Source organism: Felis catus, chromosome D2 (genome assembly GCF_018350175.1).
Source record: "Felis catus isolate Fca126 chromosome D2, F.catus_Fca126_mat1.0, whole genome shotgun sequence".
Lineage (NCBI taxonomy): Eukaryota > Metazoa > Chordata > Mammalia > Carnivora > Felidae > Felis > Felis catus.
The window spans coordinates 13,913,856-13,933,570 of NC_058378.1; the positions used below are offsets into that span (position 1 = coordinate 13,913,856).

Genomic DNA, 19,715 nt, shown 5'->3' on the forward strand with positions numbered 1-19,715 from the left:
GGCTCAGTCGGTTGAGCGTCAACTTCGGCTCAGGTCACGATCTCGCGGTCCGTGGGTTCGAGCCCCGCGTCGGGCTCTGTGCTGACAGCTTGGAGCCTGGAGCCTGCTTCGGATTCTGGGTCTCCCTCTCTCTCTCTGCCCCTCCCCTGTTCATGCTCTGTCTCTGTCTCTCTGTCTCTCTCTCTCAAAAGTAAACAAAAAAAAATTTTTTTAAACAGTAACGTCCTACAGAAGCAGGGGTAATAAGTCTCCTCCCTGGAGGTCACTCCACGAGGTAGGCTATGGGCACCTGCCAGGTGCTGGAGAAATCTCTGCTAACCCAGACTTCCGGCCGCCTTGATGTTCTCTCCCTGCGTCTTGATGTCCCTCCCATCCTGCATTCCGCTTCCTCAAGGATAAAGGTGTTCTTTGCACACCTTTCCTCAGGCCAAGGCTTTTCAGTTTCCTCTGCACTGGCCTTTGTTACCAAGTCCGGTCTCCTCCCTGGAGAGCAGCTTCCTGTTTGTGCTCTTCCTGCCAAGGAGCTCCATCAGTCAGCTGCCTGGGCCCCCCTTCCTGGCCCAGCCCCTTCTTACTGTGTGGTCTTAAAGCAGGTCACTTCACCTCTCCCTATCTTTCTCTGCAAAACCCAGATAATACTACTTCCAGAAGAAAGAAAGGGTTTTCTTTAAGCCCTTTGAGCTTCAGATGGAGGCGCACAGCCCTGCCCGGGGCCGGGCCGGCCACCATGTGATTAGGTAATGTGAGACGCGGCTCATTATGCTTTGTCTGCAATGAATGCAGCCCGGCCACAAAGCGCTGGAACTTTCGGTTACATTGAAACCCCCACGGTAAGCGGGGATTGCCTTACACTCCAATAAAGCACACCAGAAAAGAGCAGTCATTTGGACTAACCCAGTCCTCAATGAACACTCGCATTTGATTTCTTCTGCTGAGTAGAAGACGGGTAAGTAAGACACGACCTATTTACAGGTGGAGGGACCTGTATCCCCAGACCAGCATCCCCAGAAGCTTCCTCTGCAAGACACAGAAGACTCCCGGGCAGTCCGGCCTTGCTGGGCAGGGCGGGAGCTATGCCTGTGCAGAGGTGAGGAGACGTCAATGGCTACCATACATTGACCTCCTACTACGTGCCAAGAATTATGCTAGGTATGTTTTTCCATCCCAAACCCTCAAGATAACTGTATTAAACCCTAGCTACGTTCTGAGAACAAAAGGAAACAAAAACACCCGCTAATCTTTATACATTTTTCACCGTAATGAAAGCCTATCCATTTGGGCCCCGTAGATCTGAGCCCAGAATTTTGGCCTGAGGCCTCCTCCCTGATCCTCAGGCTTTAAGACCACACAGCATGGGTCAGCAAACCACAAAGGGAAGACTTACTTTTCTCACCCTGACCCAGACCTCTGAAGCCTTCCTGATGACGCCTTGGGCAGGGCTCACTCAGCTTGACAAACTTTTACCCGGAACCCTCTGATCCCATTTTGATGAATGAAGTCAAAACCCCAGTGGGTTCGCTCATCTGGCTGCTATAGCACAGCCAGTCAAAGGTAGGTCTTGGCTGCGTTTTCCTGCGAGCTGCTTAGGAACTGGGGGTGTGCTGGGGAGGGGCCGGAAGGGACCCTGGAATCAGGGAAGATACGGGCACGTATCCTTCTGGCTGGGGGCTTCTCCGATTAGGCCAAGGATCAGGTGCATGGAAAGAACAGGCTGGGGATGAGATTGGTGAAGAATTTCCCTTGGTGAGAGAAGAGGGAGGGGTCCACAGGACTGGCGGCTTGGATCAGATCCTCCAGTGATGCCTAGAGGCTGGGGCTTCTGGAGGTCCCAGGTAAGGAGACAGCTCTGCTCCCTGGGGAGGAGTCTATTATGTCAATTGCTGGGAAACATGGTTAGTTGAACAGACTCTCTATTGCCCTGGCATGTGGGGGGGAGGGGGGGGAGCGGGGGTCCTGTTGTTAGGGAAACCATGGAGAGGAAGGAAACAAAACGCTTTGGATGGGTGCTGCACTCCCCTGGGTCCGCCTGCTGGGTGCTGATTGGACAGCCCGCCCAGAAGAGGTTTCATGTTATGCAGGCAACTGTTGTTGCCCAGAGAGCCCAGGGCTGCCTCGCTCCCTCGGGAGCTGATGTTTCGGGAACCGTGGAAGCAGCTGGTTTATGGAAGCGTCAGACAACGTGAGCTGCAGAATCTGCCAAATCCCAAACAGCTCTTGCCAAGCACCCTTTCTTCTAGATTTCGAACTCATCTGTGTTTCAAAAGCAATTTTGTTTAAATGGCTTATCCCCCCTACTCCCAATCTGTGGGAAGCTGCCACGCGCAGGCAGGAAAGGGACTCTCCAGGATCCATTCGCCGTGATCTCCAGGATCTCCAGGATCCATTCTGCCGTGAGCCAGAACCCGGGGCTGAGGCCGCACAGGAGTCAAGGGCCTGCATTCCTAGGAGGGGGTGGAGGGGGGCGCCTGCAAGGGAACACAGAGGGCAGGTGTGTGGCTCCTCAGTCCCCTGGCTTAGGTCTCCAGGCAGATAATTTTGCAACTTTCAATTCCTAACCCAGCCAGCATTGTTTGTACTTGGGACAAGTCATTCGAGCGTGGGGACTAGGAACACGTCATGTATTATCTTCACTTCTCTAAGAAAGGTGTGGGGCTTCCCTTGAATGAATGAATGAATGAATGGGCTTATGGTGTCTGCCGTTGGCAAATTCTGTAGCTCCCTGCCCACCCAAGGACTTCTCCAAGGAGCCTCTGGGGGCTCCTTACAGGGAACCTGGTCCTGAGGACACACGTACCGTGTAGCCCTCCATCACGCCGTCTTGTCCAGACCCTAGGGGTTCTGGGAGAGAGGGGGAAGAGCAACAACGCTTCCAGACATTGGGCAAACCGCTGGTCTAATTCATTCACTATGGCGACTTTTTCGTCCGTAGGCCCGGCACTGCTTGTGTAGTTGGGTCTGTGAAGGTTCCCTTTCAAGTAGGACAGCTGCTTGGCGTTCTGGGCTCACCATGTGGAGGGCAGATGTGACATCCTCTCGGAACACACTTGTTGGTGGGCAGCAAAGTCGAAAGGCGAACCCCCACGAAACCTGGCTAACTTCTTTTTCTTTTTGACTTTCCAGATCTCAGTACCCATCTGGATACTTCATTAGGGTCCTAAGACATCTGGGGACCAGCGATGGAAGAAACGTGCTTGTGTCGGGCATCATACGCCCGCACTGTGCTGAGCCCTTTCCAATATGGTATCTCGGATAGTCCCCCACCAAAAAAAAAAAAAAAAGAAAAGAAAGAAAGAAAGAAAGAAAGAAAGAAAGAAAGAAAAGAAAACCTGCCAGAGTGGAATTATCATTTCCATTTTATGAGTGAGGAAACAGGCTCAGAGAGGCTGAGTGACCTACCCAAGGTCACACAGGTGGGAAATAGCAGTTCCTGAGTTTGAACCAAGATGATGACATTGTCAAGGGGCAGTTTGGGAGGTTTTCATTGCGGCCGCATCTCCGGCAGCAACGTCCTTCCCCATGACATCCCCCTCCCCCAAATAAATACACAGTCTGAGTAAGAAGAATATGCAGGGACACGATGACACTTTCGGGGTTCCCTTGCCTCCTCCCTTTCACAGAGATGGCTGCCCCAAGCCCCTCTGCACAGACACCCTGGAGTCCCCACTAAATCAAGATCTGTCTGACTCTGAAGGACAGGTCCTCCCAATACAACCAGATGTCAGTTCTCTTCGATTCCTACCAAGAAGACCTTTGCTTTCTTAAACCCTTTACGTAGAAGAGCCAGTCAGTCAGTGTAGGATTCCCCTAACGGAGACCCGAACCACAGATTCCAGAATTTCACCAGCCTACCCAAGGTCACCAGCCCATTAAATGCCCCACACTTCTCAGGGAACAGTGATGCATCGGCATCCTGGCGGGGAGCACGGGCGTGAAGAAGCACAGCATTAGTGATGTAGATTAGAGTTTCAATTTATGTTGAAGCATCTGCTGGCCAAGGTCCAGTTCATTTTGGGTTCCAGCTAAATTTATTCGGCCTCAGGCGCCTGGGTGGCTCAGTCGGTTGAGCGTCTGACTTCAGCTCTGGTCGTGATCTCCACAGTCCGTGGGTTCCAACCCCGCATCGGGCTCTGCTGACAGCTCGGAGCATGGAGCCTGCTTTAGATTCTGTGTCTCCCTCTCTCTCTGCCCCTCCTGTGCTCATGCTCTGTTTCTCTCTCAAAAATAAATAAACATTAAAAAAATTTTAAAAAATCTATTTGGTCTCTAGATATAGAGACCAGGGGTGTTTAATGTGGCCGTCCTGACATGGCTGTTCCTTCCGTGTCTTGCAGCCTCCACCCTGGAAGTGTGTCAGGGACCCAGGGTCAAGGTCAGCCATGGCCTTGTATTTCAGACAGGAATTAGTTTTCAGATTATATGTTCACAAGTGAAGGGCTTGTCGTGGGCTGGCTGGAGAATGCAAAAACAAGCCAAGATCCTGGCAATTCAGAAACATAAATAAGCATGAGTACCTTTCACCTGCTCCCTCCTTCCCCGGGAGGGCTATGCCTGATGCTGTTACTATTTTATGCTCCCAGGTCTCCGTACAGTCGCAAAGCACTTTTACAGACAGGACTTAGTTTTGACCCGCAAGCACTACTGTGCCCATTTTAAAGATGAGACATTGGAGACACCAGGAGGTGAATGGCTTTGCCCAAGGTCACGGGCTCAGTAAGTCCAGGAGAGGAGAGGCTCACGTCCGCTGATTTCATGCCCGGCACTCTGTGCATCAGATCTGGAATGTTCTCCCTAAAAGGGCAAAGGGCTAATGCGACCTTTGAGGAGCGTGGTTAGTTGGCCTTGGCCTAAGACCTGGTGCTTCAGAGTTGAGTTTGATGCTCTTTTGCATCCGCGTGGCCATCCTAGGCAGGCACTGCGTCTACGTCAGGCGCGGGCACGACCTCTAGAGAAGAGGTGGCTTCTAGTGAGCCACAGGCCAGGTCACCTGAAGGGGCTCTGTTGGCCTCCCCCCGATGGGAGCTGACGGAGGTGGGGAAGGGGGACACGGCGCCTGGGGTAAGCGACGGTCTCCATCAGCTTCTGAACGACCAGTGCGCTCCGTCCCCCCTCCCAGTGGCAGCCCGAGAAGCTGGCGGTCTCTGAGGTGGTGTTTGGGTGACAGGGGGCTTCCCCGGGTCTGATTGTTTTCTGCTGAGGCCGTATTGGGACTACCGCCGTGGGCTACCTGGAGCGCCATCCGAGGAACATAAGGCACATGGATGTGGCTGTGGATCCCGGGACAGGAGCTGAATTAGGCTTCGCGCTGGATGGGGCCGGATTTGTCTCCTTCTGGCCCGCTGGCCCTGCCCTGGTTCAGAGGCCGGTGTGAGGGACAGGGTGCGGCCCGCCACCTCAGGGGCTGACCAGAGGAACGTACCTGAAGGCCAGGGAAGCAGTGGCAGAAGCTACCCGGCACCCCAAAGATGTGGGACACCCCCGATTCCTGCACCGCGTACTGTGTGGGCAGATGCCCCTGAGGACAGCAGCCCCTCCAGGCCTCCCCCCTGCCTACCCTTCACCCCACGAGCTCTGCTCCTTGAAACGAGCCCTCCTCCTCTTTCCAGCCAATGATTTCAAAATCCTGCCGTTTCCAGGGCTCCACATACAGTGGGTGCTCGAATATTCGACGAATCGACGAGCAAGTATCTCATCTTACACCCTGCAGGGTAGGTATTCGCACCCTCATACCCTGAGGATGAGTCATGAGAACCCCCACCTCACGGCCAGACTCCTGGGGTCAGCTCCCCTCGGCTTGCCCCGCCTGCCCAGGTAGGTGTCAGCTTGGAGAGTCGTGGGGCCATAAGGACCCAGGTGCATCATTGCCAGTCCCGCCCCTGAGGTGTCCTTGCCGTGGTCAGGATGCAGAGCAGATTGGAGTGGCTGTGAACCGGCCTGGGGGTGGCAGGAATCACAGGGGGTGCTCCCGGAATGTCCCGTGTGGGTAAACACCGGCCCACATGGTCAGGGCTGGGACAGAACGTCACTTGCTGAGGCTGAAGCCCTGGTACGTGCTAAAGGAAACCCGCCAAGAGGGCCTGGGATACGCCCCTCGGTGTTTCCTCAGAACTGCCCCGGGGGTCAGGGGTCAGGGGTCAGAGGCCGGCTCCCAGGAAGCGCCCCGCTCTTCAGAGTGAGGTTCAACTTCCAGATCCAGTCGCCGAGCACTGGCTCCCCCTCCTTGTTCCTGACCAGGCCATCCCCGGCTGTCCCCTGCCCACGGTAAGTCCTTCTGAGACTCATCGGCAGCGGGGTCTCCCGCACCCCTGATCGTGGGGTTGGTAAAACGTGCTTCTTCCTGAAGCGGTTTCCTCTTTTGTTTCAGTTGAAAACCATGACCACGAAAGTGACTTCCACGGGCCGCTGTAATCGGCCCTTGCATAATGGCGTTGGGGACAGTGTTTGGGGTAACAGGAGGGGGTGGCTGTGCTTCTCCATCATTTGTGAGATGCATTTTGGTGAAGTGATACGGTCTCCCCAGGCCCTTCCGGGCTTGGAGAGAAGAAGGTGTCCCCTGGGAGGGAAGCTCCTTTACCAACCTGCCCGTCCTCCCTCACCCTGTGCCGCTGACCCCGCGTCCCTTTCTCTCTGCCAAAGGGGGCCTTTGGGCATCTTCAGATTCCCCTGCGTTTGCCTCGCGAGATGCCCCGTATTTGTCCAACTCAAGGTGACGCACGCGGACGCTGGAGTCAGAAGCCAGACCGAGGGCTCAAATCCCAGCGTCGGCACTTACGAGCTTTGTCACTTGGCAACTTTGTTCTTTGACCTGCCTCGGTTTCCCCATTGTGAAACAGGCTTGCTGTGAGAGGATGGGATGAGTTGATCCCCGGAAAGCCGCTGAAACCCTGCCCGGCCCCATTTTGCTATTGCCGCCGTCTCTTGGCTTCTTTCCGTAGGGACTACTTTGACAATCGCGGGCTGACCTTTGAGCTCGTCCAGGTCCTGGGAGCCGGGCTGGCTGATTGTCCTGCGATACCGTGCCCTGTGCCTTTCCCCCCCCCCCCCCCCCGCTCTGGCGCCGGGCAACATCCCCCAAGTTTGCCCACCTCCGGGGCGAACATAGTATCGAAACTGCTCCCGGTAGAGAGGCGTGTAGCCGACAGAAACCACGCAGTCACGTGTGGTTTGCAGTTGGCTCACGGGAGTGGGTGTCGTGTTGTCGCTTGTGAGTGATTGCAGGCCCAGACCACGCTGCCCTTTAGCCATCCCGCCCGCTGCCAGGGTGAGAGGTCAGGGGGCCAAGCGCCCCCAAGTAGGAAGTGACTTGGTTCCCCGTGGGAGACCCGGAGCTCACTGGCTTCCCCACCTGCAGTCCCCGAGTGCCGGCCAGCGCTGCTGAATCCGTGCGCACAGCCGGCGGCTCGGGACCCCGTGGCTCTGGGGGCCCCGGGAGGGCGGTCCTTTTGAAACCAGCCAGAGCTGCGTGTGTGTTTGGCTGGTGCCGGAGAACACGGGGGTGCGCCCGTGACTGCAATGACGTTAGGCAGCCAAAGCAATGGAAATATGTCGAGAGCAACTTGGTCAACCCAGCTAGCTGGTGCGAAATCGTAAAATGTGGGGCCAGGTTCTGTGCCAGAAGCATTTCATTCAAGTGAAGTAGCCGGAAAGGAATGTTCCTGGCACACGTCCCCCGGGTCACACTTGCAAACACCCACCTTCCTAGCGCAGAGTGGGCGCCTCTTCCCTGGGCACCCGGGGACACCTGCTGTAGACGCGGTCTGCCTACCCCTGCGCGCCTGGGGACGGAGTCCCGGAGCCCGGGCCACCTTGGGCTCCCCTCCTAGGCTGCGCAGAGCTTCCTGCACAGTGCCTCACGCAGCCAGTCTCTGTGACCCCTGGACTCGTCACAATTGTACGGGCAGCATGCACGGTCACAAACGGCCCGTCGATGGCCTCTACGGTAGGAAGGCCATCCTGATGGTGATGTGCAAAGCAGGTAGCGGTGACCGCTGTCCAGGCCCCACAGACAACCAGCTCCTGTGCTGGCCCGCCTCGGCACCCCGACAGGGTGGCACCGTTGGTACCGTTCCCCTTCACTCGGCAGCTCAGGTACCCAAGGCTCCGCTAAATTACCTGTTGGGGCTACAAAGGGAGGAAGCGGCCGGGCCGTGATTCAGCCCCAGGCCTGTCTGATGTCCCAGCTCATCCCTTCCTCCACTGGGACAAGAGGCCTCCTCTTCTCTCACGGTGCACAAAGTTCGGACGAGAGTCAGACAGCTCCCTAGGTGAGCCTCGAGAAGGTGACCTAATGGGAGGGTTGGCTCCACCGTGGGAACAGGCATCTTAACGCCCCAGAAGTCAGACCTCAGGGCTTCCCACGGCTCTGGCACTGGGGTGCTTCTCCACCCCTGCTTGCTCCCCTCCTTGGAAGAAAACCATCTTTTATCCCCCATAGCCACTCTTTTTTGACACCAGTTTTAATTTGAGGCACCCTCTCTCTGGGAGATTGCAAAAATTAAATCGTTTTTAAGCAATCAAACAACGCTTCTGGGGTTTGTAACAAACTTGTGAAATTTGCGGAACTTGGCGGTTGAGGCTCCCTGAGTCTTGCTTCCCGGGGCCCCGAGGAGCTTCGAGCTGGCTCTCTGTTCTCTCTGGTTGACAGCTGATCGTGCCAACTGGGGCCCAGCCATTGCGTCTTGGACCAAGAAGGCAGTGGGTTCTGAAACAATCAAGGGGCTCCGGGAGACGACCTCCGGTCCGGGTTGTTGGCCCCGCCTTCCCTCTGTCACTGTGGGAAAGTCATGCAGGCAGTGGGTGGCTGGGTGGTCCCCTCCACAGAGGACGTCTCTGTTGTTCCCACAGGGTTCCACCACCCAGGGACACACAGATGAGCATTCAACTTCCCCTTGTGACACTTCACTCTCTCCCTTTCAACCAAACGGACTCCGGGGTCTCCTGAAGGTGGCCCACACTTCATTTTACGACACTCTGCTTCCTCTCCCAGGCGGAGGCCGTCTCCACCCATGGAACGTAGCAGTGAAGGCACTTCCATGCCTCAGCAGCTCCTGGGCCCCTATTGTCACGGTGTAAGCAGAGTGCACAAGGCTGAGCGTGTCTCTGGTTCCTCCACATACTTAGCTAGGAACTCAGATCCATGTGGCCAGGACTTGGACAGGGTCAAGGCCAGCACGATGATCGTAACTTTATAACTCACCTTCCCTTGCCTTTGACGTAACAGAGGGAGCCCTCTTCTGTGCAGGAGGACTTACAGGGAACAGGGAGCCAGGAAGCCTTCTTGTCCTCGGTATTTGGAAGGCAAAGCCCCTCTATTTATCTCCTCGTAGTAACGAACCTGGAGTCTGGGCCAGAAGGCTGGGTGCTGGACCCTTTACCAGCCATGGACTTGCACTTTCTTGTCATTTATATGGTGGGGAGAATACCAGCACCTGCCTCACGAGACTGTCGTGAAGATTAAATGCATGCGAAGTGCTTACAATGATGCCAGGCAGATAGTAAATGTATATTATTTGTATTACATGATTCCAAACGAGAAATGATCTTGCGCTCAGTGAGAATCCCCGATAAAGGAGACCATGGCTCCTCACAGAATAATGTGAATGTCCTTCCCCAGGACCTGGGAATGTGTTAGGGTACATGGCAAAGGGGAATGAAGGTCACGGGAGGAATTAAGGCTGTGGATCAACGGACTTTATTATTCTTTTATTATTATTTTTAGGTTTACTTTGGAGAGAGAGATGGAAAGACAGAGACAGAGACTGTGAGCAGGGGGAGGAGCAGAGAGACAGGGAGACACAGAGTTCGAAGCAGGCTCCAGGCTTCGAGCTGTCGGCACAGAGCCCGACGTGGGGCTCGAACCCACGAACCGCGAGATCGTGACCTGAGCCAAAGTGGGGCCCTTAACTGACGGAGCCACCCAGGCACCCCCAGCTGACTTTAAGCTAGGGAGATGATCCAGGATTCTCCAAGTGGACCCAGTGTAATCACAAGGGTCCTTACAGGTGGAAGAGGGGGCAGAGGACGAAGGTCAGAGGAGACACGGTCATAGAAGAAAGATACAGAGGGAGGCACCCTGGTGGAGTGGAGTAAGGAGGCCACCAGGCAAGGAGTGCAGGTGGCCTCTCAGAGCTGGGGGGCAAGGACAGAGAGTGTCCCTAGAGCTTTCGGGAGGAGCCCAGGCCTGTCGTCCTCCAGCGTTAGCCCAATGAGACCCGAGGCCGACTTCTATCCAGAACCATGGAGGCATGTCGTTTAAGCAGCCGGATCTGTGGTGATTTGTTTCAGTCGCAGTAGGGAGAGGATCACCCAGGGCTATCCCTGTGTGTCCCGCGTGTTGCCTCGGTGACTGATCCCTGTGCTTGGACACCCCCCCACCACAGCTTAGTAAGACTCCAGGACTGGGGGCGCCTGGGTGGCTCGGTCGGTTGAGCAACTGACATCGGCTCAGGTCATGATCTCACGGCTCGTGAGTTCGAGGCCCGCTTCGGGCTCTGTGCTGGCAGCTCAGAGCCCGGAGCCTGCTTTGGGTTCTGTATCTCCCTCTCTCCCTGCCCCTCCCCTACTTGCACTCTGTCTCAAAAATAAATGAAATGTAAAAAAAAAAAAAAAAAAAAAAAAAAAAAAAAAAAAAAAAAGACTCCAGGACTTTTTTCCAACACGAAGGCTTTAGATTCTCTTAAGATGGGGAGGCGGCTGGCATTTGTAGCCTGTAATATTTGGGAGGCTCCTGTGGCTTATAAGGGCGACCAACTAACTGACCAACCAGTTGAGGGTTCTTCCCTACATGAAAGGGACTATAGATGTTCCAGCCTGGGCTTCAGCCCCTCACACGAGTCCTTCTCTTTTAGGAAACCGTCAAATCCAGTAAAAACATCAGCACAGAGTGGATTCTCCCATGAATCCACTGTCCTCCGCGTCACCCACTGGTGATGTTCTGGAAAGACTTCCCTCCATATATAGGGGACGCTGATGCCTCCCTTCGCGGGCTCGCCACCCCTCCCCGGGCCTCCTTCCTTTCCCAAACAAGGTTAGGATTTATAACTTCTTTCAGGGCAACATCTGGCTCATTTCCATCAAGTTCTTGTTTTCTTTTTCTTTTTTTAATCCTTCGTCTAAGGTCATTTGATTTCAGTTCAGTTGCATCTCGCGCCCGCTCCCCCCACCCCCCACCCCTTCTTGTTCGTTTGGCCTTTGGAGATAGCGAAGCCGAGGCGTGAGGACTCACTACCCACAGCTGACGACTCGGGTTTAGAAGTGAAAGTGCTGGCTGGGACCCTCTTTCTTTCTTTTTTGGCCGCAGAGCCACAAGGCTGGGTCCCCAGCGAGCCGCCCGAGGACACCTTGTGGCACCGTATCTGCTCCCCCCCCCCCTTTACCAACCGCCGGGCTCTGTTGTCATTGCTGATTTTTTTTTTTTTTTTTGTAAGTTTTTGTTGGTTTTAGAAATTCGCTAGCTCTGTACTTTCTAGACTGGGCTTGCCAGCATGAAAGCAAAACCAGGGCAAGGAGAACAAAGCGGGAGAGGCTGGCAGAAAGCGAGGCCCCACTTCGCGAGGCCACGGCAAGCTCCCTGGGCGGGAGGGGCGCCGGCCAAGCCTGAAGACGCCTCCGAAAACTTCTCATGGCCCGAGGGTTTAAAATACCCACACTTCCTGCGCTTCGGAGAGGGTATGCGCAGAATGTGAGTGAGTCACCAGTGGTGGTTTTCAAATGTGTCTGTCATGAGGAGGTGTCATCAAAAGCTCATCCTGTTCCAGATCTTCATTTTTCCACTCTCGGCTCTGCAGCCTGTAAAGGCCGAATGCTGCAAACCAGCGTTTGTGTTGGGCGCAGAAAGTGAAGGGCGAATTAATTGCACTGCAGCAAGTAAAAACCCGACTCTTAAGGAAGAAAGAAAGAAAGAAAGAAAGAAAAAAAAAAAGACGTGTAAACAGTGTGGAGATTGAGTTTCAAAGCCCTTGTTTTCGAAAAGTTTAATTATATTTCAACTCAAGCCAAACTGTCAAAACATGGGGGGGAAGGGGGTGATCTGCCTGCTTTGAAAGCGCATTAGCCTTCTTATGTAAAAGCCTATAATTGATATCCAAGCCGAAACTAGAGCCGTGCAGAGAGAGGGGATGGCCTCTCCCCGCCGCCCAAACAGCACTTCCCTATCGACCACGTGCAGCTCTTCAGAGCTCGGTCGGCAAAGTGGGAAACTGGAGAGGAGAACAAAGGAAACGCAAAATGCTCCGTGAACGGAGAGGGTTTAAAATATCAGGCCTGGTTTATGCAACGCGTGGGCCCAGTGCATTGTTGATGATCATTTACATAAGAGGAACCCCGGGAGAGCTGCTCACCGTCCGAGCCGCAATGTTCTAGGAAGCAGCAGGCGTCACCTTCTTGCTCCTGAGAAACGGGATGTGCCTGCCCTGTCCCCCTGGGGCTCGGGCCCAGCCTGGGGCCTCTCGGAGAAGGCCACCGGTCCCAGCCAGGGGCTGGTTTTCAGGCTCCTCCTCTTCTTCCAGACTCCACTCGGTCACTTCCCCCAGAAAGGGACCCCTGGGTGGTGGAGGCTTTGCCCTCCTCATCTGAGCTCCTATTCCCGTCTCTCCTTTGGTGATCTTCTAGAACTTTCTGGTTGCCACGGCCACGATTCTTGACCCTGTTCGTTTGACGTCTGAGAGTTCTCTATGTTCAGAAACCATTCTCGAGCAGAATCAGGTTTGAGCTCAGGGAAAATTCACGATGTCTGCCACATGACACATATTTGGCATGGGGCTAGAGTAGGCATCAAAGCAGACCATGACTGGGACAGCAATAGCAAAAGGGCTGGGAATTACTGGGCTAAAGTGCGAGTTCTTAGAGGTGGCCACTGTCCTTCCTCCTTTTACGGTCAGGCCTCTGGCCTCTGAGCAGACCAGGTTCACCCAGCAGGCCCTGCCTGGGACCGTCTCTGTCATTTCATTCTCCCTTTGGATGCTGATAGTTTAAAACAAGCCTAGGGGCTCCTGGATGGCTCAGTCAGTTGAGCTTCCGGCTTCAGCTCACGTCATGATCTCACGGTTTGTGGGTTTGAGCCCCGCGTCGGGCTCTGTGCTGACAGCTCGGAGCCTGGAGCCTGTTTCAGATTCTGTGTCTCCCTCTCTCTCGGCTCCTCCCCTGCTTGTGCTCTGTCTCTGTCTCTCTCTCTCCCAAAAATAGCTAAATAAACATTAAAAATTTTTTAAAAAAACAACAGCACAAGCTTAGGTATGTATGACGTGGATGCTTCTGTGATTAGAGCCCTGTCTTCTTCCATCCTGGTGACACACAGCCACTTTCTTCCTCCTGGTTTTCCTGATCTCCCCCAACTGTGAAGCATCCCCACGTAACCCACTGTTGGGTAGAGTGGACTTTTTGGTTTATGGTCTGGGACTCTCCGATGACCTCAGAAGAGAGTTGCCAGATAAAATACAGGACGCCCAGTTCAATGTGAATTTCAGATCAACAGTGAATCATTTTTAGTGCAAATATGCCCTAAATACCAGGTTAAGAAAAGTATGTCCCATGAAATATTTAGGCCACGCTTACACTCAAAAATTATGTGTTGTTTGTCCGAAGTTCACGTTTAACGGGGCACCCCGTATTTTTGTTTGCCGAATCTGGTAGCTGGTCCAGAGCTCCGTGTGTTCTAAACGAACGTGGGCTCCGTCAGCTATGTGAGGGAGCAGATTCTAATCCGGATCAGAGCCTGACGGCAGAGTAGGGGGAGGGCTGCGTTTTCCACGTGAACCCCTAGTGAATAAAACCAACCGGGCCAGATTTTCCATCGTTACTTCCTCCTTGGCCTTGTTCTATGTCTAGGGGTACACTGTCTACATCTCCGTCATAGCACAAGTCAAGCTTCCGTCCCTAAGAGCTGCTTCTGGCTGAGACCATGTCTGATAATCTGTGGGCCTGGCAGGTGCTCGATATGGGTAAGCAGAGCTGGTGGCTTGGGAAGGAGAAGGTCGTACCAGGCTCCCTAGGCCATGCCTGGATGGCAGAAGTCGTGTTTCTGACCACCTCCAAATGACTGGGAAGCCAGCAGAAGCCATCACGCAGCTCGCAGAATGACAGCTTTCCCCTTTCTTATTCCAGACGGTTTGGAGTCTTTAAAACATTGCTCTTGGGAGGCAGGAGGGGTGTGGGAAACTCGGAAACCAGTCGCCCGTGGAACACAGGGAAGGAGGGCCTCTAATTAAAAGCGGCTCCCAGCGCTATCTCAGCACCGGGGACCCAGCTGAGCAGGGATGGCCGCTCCCCTCACCGGCCGTTGCTGGGGGCAGGTGGCCTGGACAGACCCTGAGAAGGAGCACTTGGGGCTCCTCGAAGAAGAGAGTCTCACCCCTAGACTTCTAGTTCCTTCCTCCCCCCGCCCCTACCCAAAGCCGATGCTGGGCTCCGGGCTGGGTGCTCAGACAGAGCACACACAGCTTAGAGCTGCTCAGAGCCATCCTGTGTCTTTCATCTCAGAGAGAAAAGTCCTCTTTCAAGTTCTCCAAGAAATGCTCTCAGCAGAAGGCATTTACCGTTGAGCGCTGTTGTTGGACTATGTATTTCCAAGGTATTTACGTGATGGCGTACGTATTCGGACACAGCCGTGCTGTGTGACAGGTTGGCAGCATCGTTATTTATTTCACAGATCCCAGAGGGGGCCCAGAGATGGTGATCGATTGGCCCCTGGTCACACAGCAAGTCGTCCTTTCATATCATATATGAGTGGTAGGTAGCATTGCAATGTTAGAGAGAGGAAAACGGAAAAATATCACTCCTGGTAAAATGGGCCAGAAGGCAGGGACCTCTTGAACCAACAGGAATACAGCAGGGAGAGGGGCAGGGTGGCAGCATGCCAGGGGGGAATAACACCAAGAGGAGAGAGTGACTTTGCTGGGCAGGGGGCCGCTGGGGTGTGTGGTCAGTCACAGCACTATGGTCACAGGCCAGAGCGAGGGTGTCTGGTGCTGAAGTTGAGCCTCTGGGTCATGGCTCTAAGACATCAGGCCGGCGGTTGTGGTCAGAGGGCCGGCTGACCTACGGCCACGTGGTATGGACCGAGGGGAGGTCGGGAGGCCTGAGCCTGGCGTTGCCTCTGACATTCGCAAAACTGGACAGGTCACCTCACCTCTCGGGGCCCTCCGCTGGGTGTCTTAATCTGAAACCGATGAGGGGGACTGGATGTGACCACTTCTACGATCTCTTCCTGAGAGCTCTCTCTAAGAGTTCCAGAATTTGCTATGAAGCCCCAGGCCCCCTGCCTTGACTCAACAGTGGAGCTGATCGTGCAATCGCTCTGCTGATATTTAGCGAACAGCTACTACGTGCTGAGCTCAGTCCATTGACAGAGGCTGTAGGAAACAAGCTCCAGAAAGTGTTCTTTGGGGCTGAGTTCTCGCTGCCCCCTGCACACTTGTTCGCCATCTCTTCTGCTCCCCGGGGGAGCGCAGAGGGATTTCTAGGTAGTTGCAGACACGAAGCCTCAGCAAGTTCTGACTTTGATCTTAGCAAAGTTGCATTCAGTAGTTCTGGTGTGCTTAGCTCCTCCTGAGGGAGTGGGAACCAGCTTTCAAACAGATGAGTGTAAGCAGCACCCTGTTGAAGAGATTTTTCCAAAGCCTGTGGCCAGCGACTTGGGGCAACCCCGGAAGGACAGGCTCCCCCACCAGACCATCAGGGTGCTGCTGAGGGCTAAAGAGTGCACGTAGTGCCCAGAAGAGCCCCTTACAAAGGGGATTGCCCGGGAAAGCTGGTGGTGATCAGGAAAGTGCAGGTGAAATACACTTTCCAGTGACGGTATCTGATGCAAGAGAGCCAGAGGAGGACGTAGCCCTTTAGGGAAAAGGCACAGATTAGACCCGGGGGCAGGAGACAGGAGCAGGGGAGGCAGGGAGGCCAGTGATGATGGTGAGGCTGGGGACTCTTGCTTCCTTATTTGGTGCATTAAAATACTAGATCATGACTCAATTCCTCATGGTTAGAAGAAGAGATAGATGCTTAGGGGACTTGGCCTCCCATTAGCCTGGAGAGTCCCAGCCCTACTCTTGTGCTGGTGTCACTGGGCGTACCACCCCCCCCCTTCCATTCTCAAGAGCACACTTGTTTGAACAATGCGTTATACGATCACCCTTGGCGAGCTGAACCAGATGATCATTTGGAAAGCTCAAGTGACTCAAATAGGGCAGATGTGGTTCTGGAAGAATGACACCCAAATTTCACTTCATGACCAAGCACTGGCCCCTTTCAATGCAACTATCTCTTTCCAAGATGATCCAGGTGTTTCTCAGTAAGGACTATTTGTCCTCAGGGTCTTACCCCTTCCCAATGCCAGGTTTACATTAAAGTTATGGCCCTCAGGACAAAGATTTTTTTACACCCCAAACAACCAGGTAGCACTTTGGAGGCTGTGTTTGATTCTATCACAGGGGTCTAGACCCCTCACCCCTCCTTAAGCATTCATTCTCTCCATTCCGTATCTTGAAAACTTAACGCTGTAAATGTGAAGAATGCCTTTTATTAAGAGAGTTCTGTACAGAGCTGTCCCAGGATAATCACACTCAAGAGGCCAGGGGGGCCCTTGAGAGGTGGTCGGACCTGGTGGAGAAGACATGGTCCCCAGAGTTCCAGCCCCCGCTCCACCTGCTCATGGATGGGTTTCTCATGAGTCAAATGGGTATAAAGTTAGTGAGAGGACAAAACAAAGAAAAGAATTACTAAGGGTAAAACTTAAGATATGTTAGGTTAGTTAGATATAATAGGTTAGTTAGTGGTGAAGCTGTCTGTGGTCCTGAGGCCTTCCTAAAGCACTTAGTCACCTAAGGGTGCCCTCACCACTCTGCTGACAGGCCTGGCTGGCTCTGACCCCACAAGTTAAGGGCTACAAGGCACAGACCCCTGGAATCCCAAAGCACTGACTGAACCCGCCCCTGTGTCTCAGCAGTGGATTTTGGTACTTTCTCCTTTCCTTGTGTCCACAGACCTGAACTGGCCTGGAGACAAATATGTGCCAATGTACGTCCCGATGGGAAGGGCTTTTGTCGCTCTGGGTTGTAAGTTCAGTGACCTGCACTCTTCCATGCCCTAGGGATACAGCAGCCAGCCAAGCCCTCCCTGCCCTCATGGAGCTTGTGCTCTAGAAGGAGGGATAGACAACCAGCAGGTAAACAGTCAGATCCTGTAAGGCCAGGTAGAACTGAGTGTGTGAGCAGAAGTGAAGAAGAATCAGCAAATGGGGATGAGCTTCTGTCTTAGGGTCATTGGATGAGCCTTCTAGATGGGGTGGCATCTGGAATTTGCTGGCATTTAATGTGATGAATTGTGAGAAGCACCTTGCAGGGTAATGGCCCCAAGGCAGGACCCAATGGCTGTTTGAGGAAGAGTCAAGGCCAGTGGGGCCAGATGTGCAAAAGGATTAGGATGGGAGGCCATGGGATGGGTTGTCTCATCATGGTAATGACTTAGGGTTTTTGTGGTCTCTAATTATGACCAGAAGCCATTGGAAGTTTTGATTGGAGGAGTGAAGTCCTATGATTGACGTTTTGAATGATTGCCTTTAGCCGCCGTATGAGAACTAGGTGGTAGGGATTCCTGGGTGGCTCAGCCAGTTAAGTGTCCAACTCTTGATTTCAGCTCAGGTCATGATCTCCAGGTTCACAAGAACAAGCCCTATGTCGGGCTCCGTGCTAACAGTGCGGAGCCTGCTTGGGATTCTCTCTCTCTCTTTCTGCCCCTCCCTCACTGGTGCATGCTCTCTCTCTCTCTCTCTCTCTCAAAATAAATAAATAAACTTAAAAAAAAACTAGGTGATAGAAGGACAAAAATGGAGACATTTTAGAAGATTCTTGCAACGGTCAGAGTAAAAGGTAATGGTGCGTGGGGTGCAGTGATGGCAGTGGGGGTGGCGAGAAGGCATTTGGTTTTGGCTGTATTTCAAAGGTAGAACTTATAGGATTTGCTGATGGGTTAGATGTGGAGAGTGAGAGAAAGAGGGAACCACTGGTGATGTCAAGGGTTTTAGCTTTGGCTGTGTGGTGAGTCCATCTGTGGAAGTAGGGAACATTGGGGAAAATCAAGACTTTGGTTTTGGGTATCTTGACTTTGAGATGCTAACTAGACACCCAAGTGGAGATGTTGAGTAGCAGTTGTATATATTTTTGAGTATCGGTTGTGTGATATTAAAAATATTTGACGGTTCCTCAAAAAGTTAAACATAGAATTACCATATGATCCAACCATTCTGCTTCTGGGCCTATACCCTCAAAAAATTGAAAACAGGGACTCAAACAGATGTTTGTACAGCCATATTCATAGCAGCACGACTCACAAATGCCACGGGGCGGAAAAAACCCAAGTGCCCATCGACATGAACGGATCAACAAAATGTGGTAAATATATGTAATGGGATATTATTCAGTCTTAAGAAGGAAGGAGCTTCCAATACGGGCTACAACATGGCAGAATCTTGAAGACATTATGCTAAGTGAAATAAGCCAATCTCAAGAGGACAAATATTGTGTGAGTCCACTTATATGAGGGACCTAGAAGAGGCAAATACACAGAGACAGAGAGTACAATGGTGGCCACCAGGGCCTGGGGAAGAGAGGAATGGGGAGTTAGTGTTTCATGGATAGAGTCTCAGTTTGGGAAGGTGGAAAAGTTCCAGAGAAACACGGTAGTGGGGGTGTGCCCACGAGTGTGAATATACATAATGGCACCCAATGTACAGTTAACCATGGCTAAAATGGTAAATTTTATGTTCTGTACATTTTACACAATAAAAAAGAATTCTCTGTGGACAGGCGTCCCCGCCAGTCAGAATGGGTGTAGAAGAGGCCCATCTGTAGCGGTGTCCCGCCAACACGAGCCCTGGTTCAGGCGTATATTGTTGAATGAGAAAGCCCAGGCCCCTGGGCCAACGTGGTATTAAAACCAGGGCCCTGGTCAGATCCCACCTGGGGCCGGGGGGGGGGGGTGGGCAAAAGGTAAGGGAGACCTTCCAACCTCTCCATGACCAACGCTCAAGAACAGGAAGCTCTAAAGCTCTGGATGCCAAATTGGACTTGCTACTCTCCTCCAAAGGAACGCACCCACGACGAAGTGCATTGATTTCCACACCGTGTGCTGCTCCTTCAGCTAAATGCACGAACATTCTTCCTTCCCCCTGCGTCCATCCATGCCCTCTTTGAACCATCCTTCCGCCTTGCGCTCTGCACATTTAATTGCCAACGCACGTAGCTGCTGCACACAGTTTCTCTCCACTGGGTTTCCTCCATGCTGTTCCCAAGTCTTCTGTCCTCCAGAGGCTTTTTACTTCTTGCCCAAAAGAAGTCACAGCCTCCTCTCGCCTCCTAGACTAAGAAGGCTGGCAGAAATGGCACTCAGAGGAAGTGAGGGCAGGGCAGGATCGAGCTTCCCGAGAGTCAGCACCCCGGGAGGACCGGGAGGGGGTATGGAACGCAGTTCCAGAGATCAAGACAGATCTTTTGGGATTTGGTTCTTTCCACACAGGTAAAGCTGGGGTGAGGACAGATTCGTGCGGCGAGAAGGGCTAATGTCACATCTAATGGCGAACAAGGTCAGGGCTGGAAGAGGAGTCAGCATCACCTCAGGGCTGGCCAGTCAGTGTGTGTCTCTGTTGAATGTCCCGCTGTTCTTGTCCCAAAGAATTCTAAAATGCAGCACATAGCAGCTGATGCTTCCAAGCCGGCCTCCCTGCCTCCCGT

The 19,715-nt window shown here is 53.3% G+C and overlaps 2 long non-coding RNA genes across 4 annotated transcripts; one reads left to right on the forward strand and one right to left on the reverse strand.

Annotated features, from left to right (window-relative positions):
• The first annotated feature begins 212 nt into the window (after window positions 1-212).
• Window positions 213-4,162, forward strand: LOC102902371. 3 transcript variants are annotated; one of them, XR_002736738.2, is made up of 3 exons: window positions 213-830; window positions 973-1,551; window positions 3,121-4,162. It is a non-coding gene; the product is annotated as an uncharacterized LOC102902371 (long non-coding RNA). The 3 variants fall into 3 exon arrangements; XR_006586883.1 differs by having other exon boundaries at window positions 216-737; XR_002147022.3 differs by having other exon boundaries at window positions 227-946; window positions 1,404-1,551.
• Window positions 4,163-11,938: 7,776 nt separating this feature from the next.
• LOC109492987 lies at window positions 11,939-13,013 on the reverse strand. The gene is made up of 2 exons (XR_002147025.3): window positions 12,336-13,013; window positions 11,939-12,194 (listed from the first exon to the last, which is right to left on the reverse strand). It is a non-coding gene; the product is annotated as an uncharacterized LOC109492987 (long non-coding RNA).
• Between the last annotated feature and the right edge of the window lie 6,702 nt (window positions 13,014-19,715).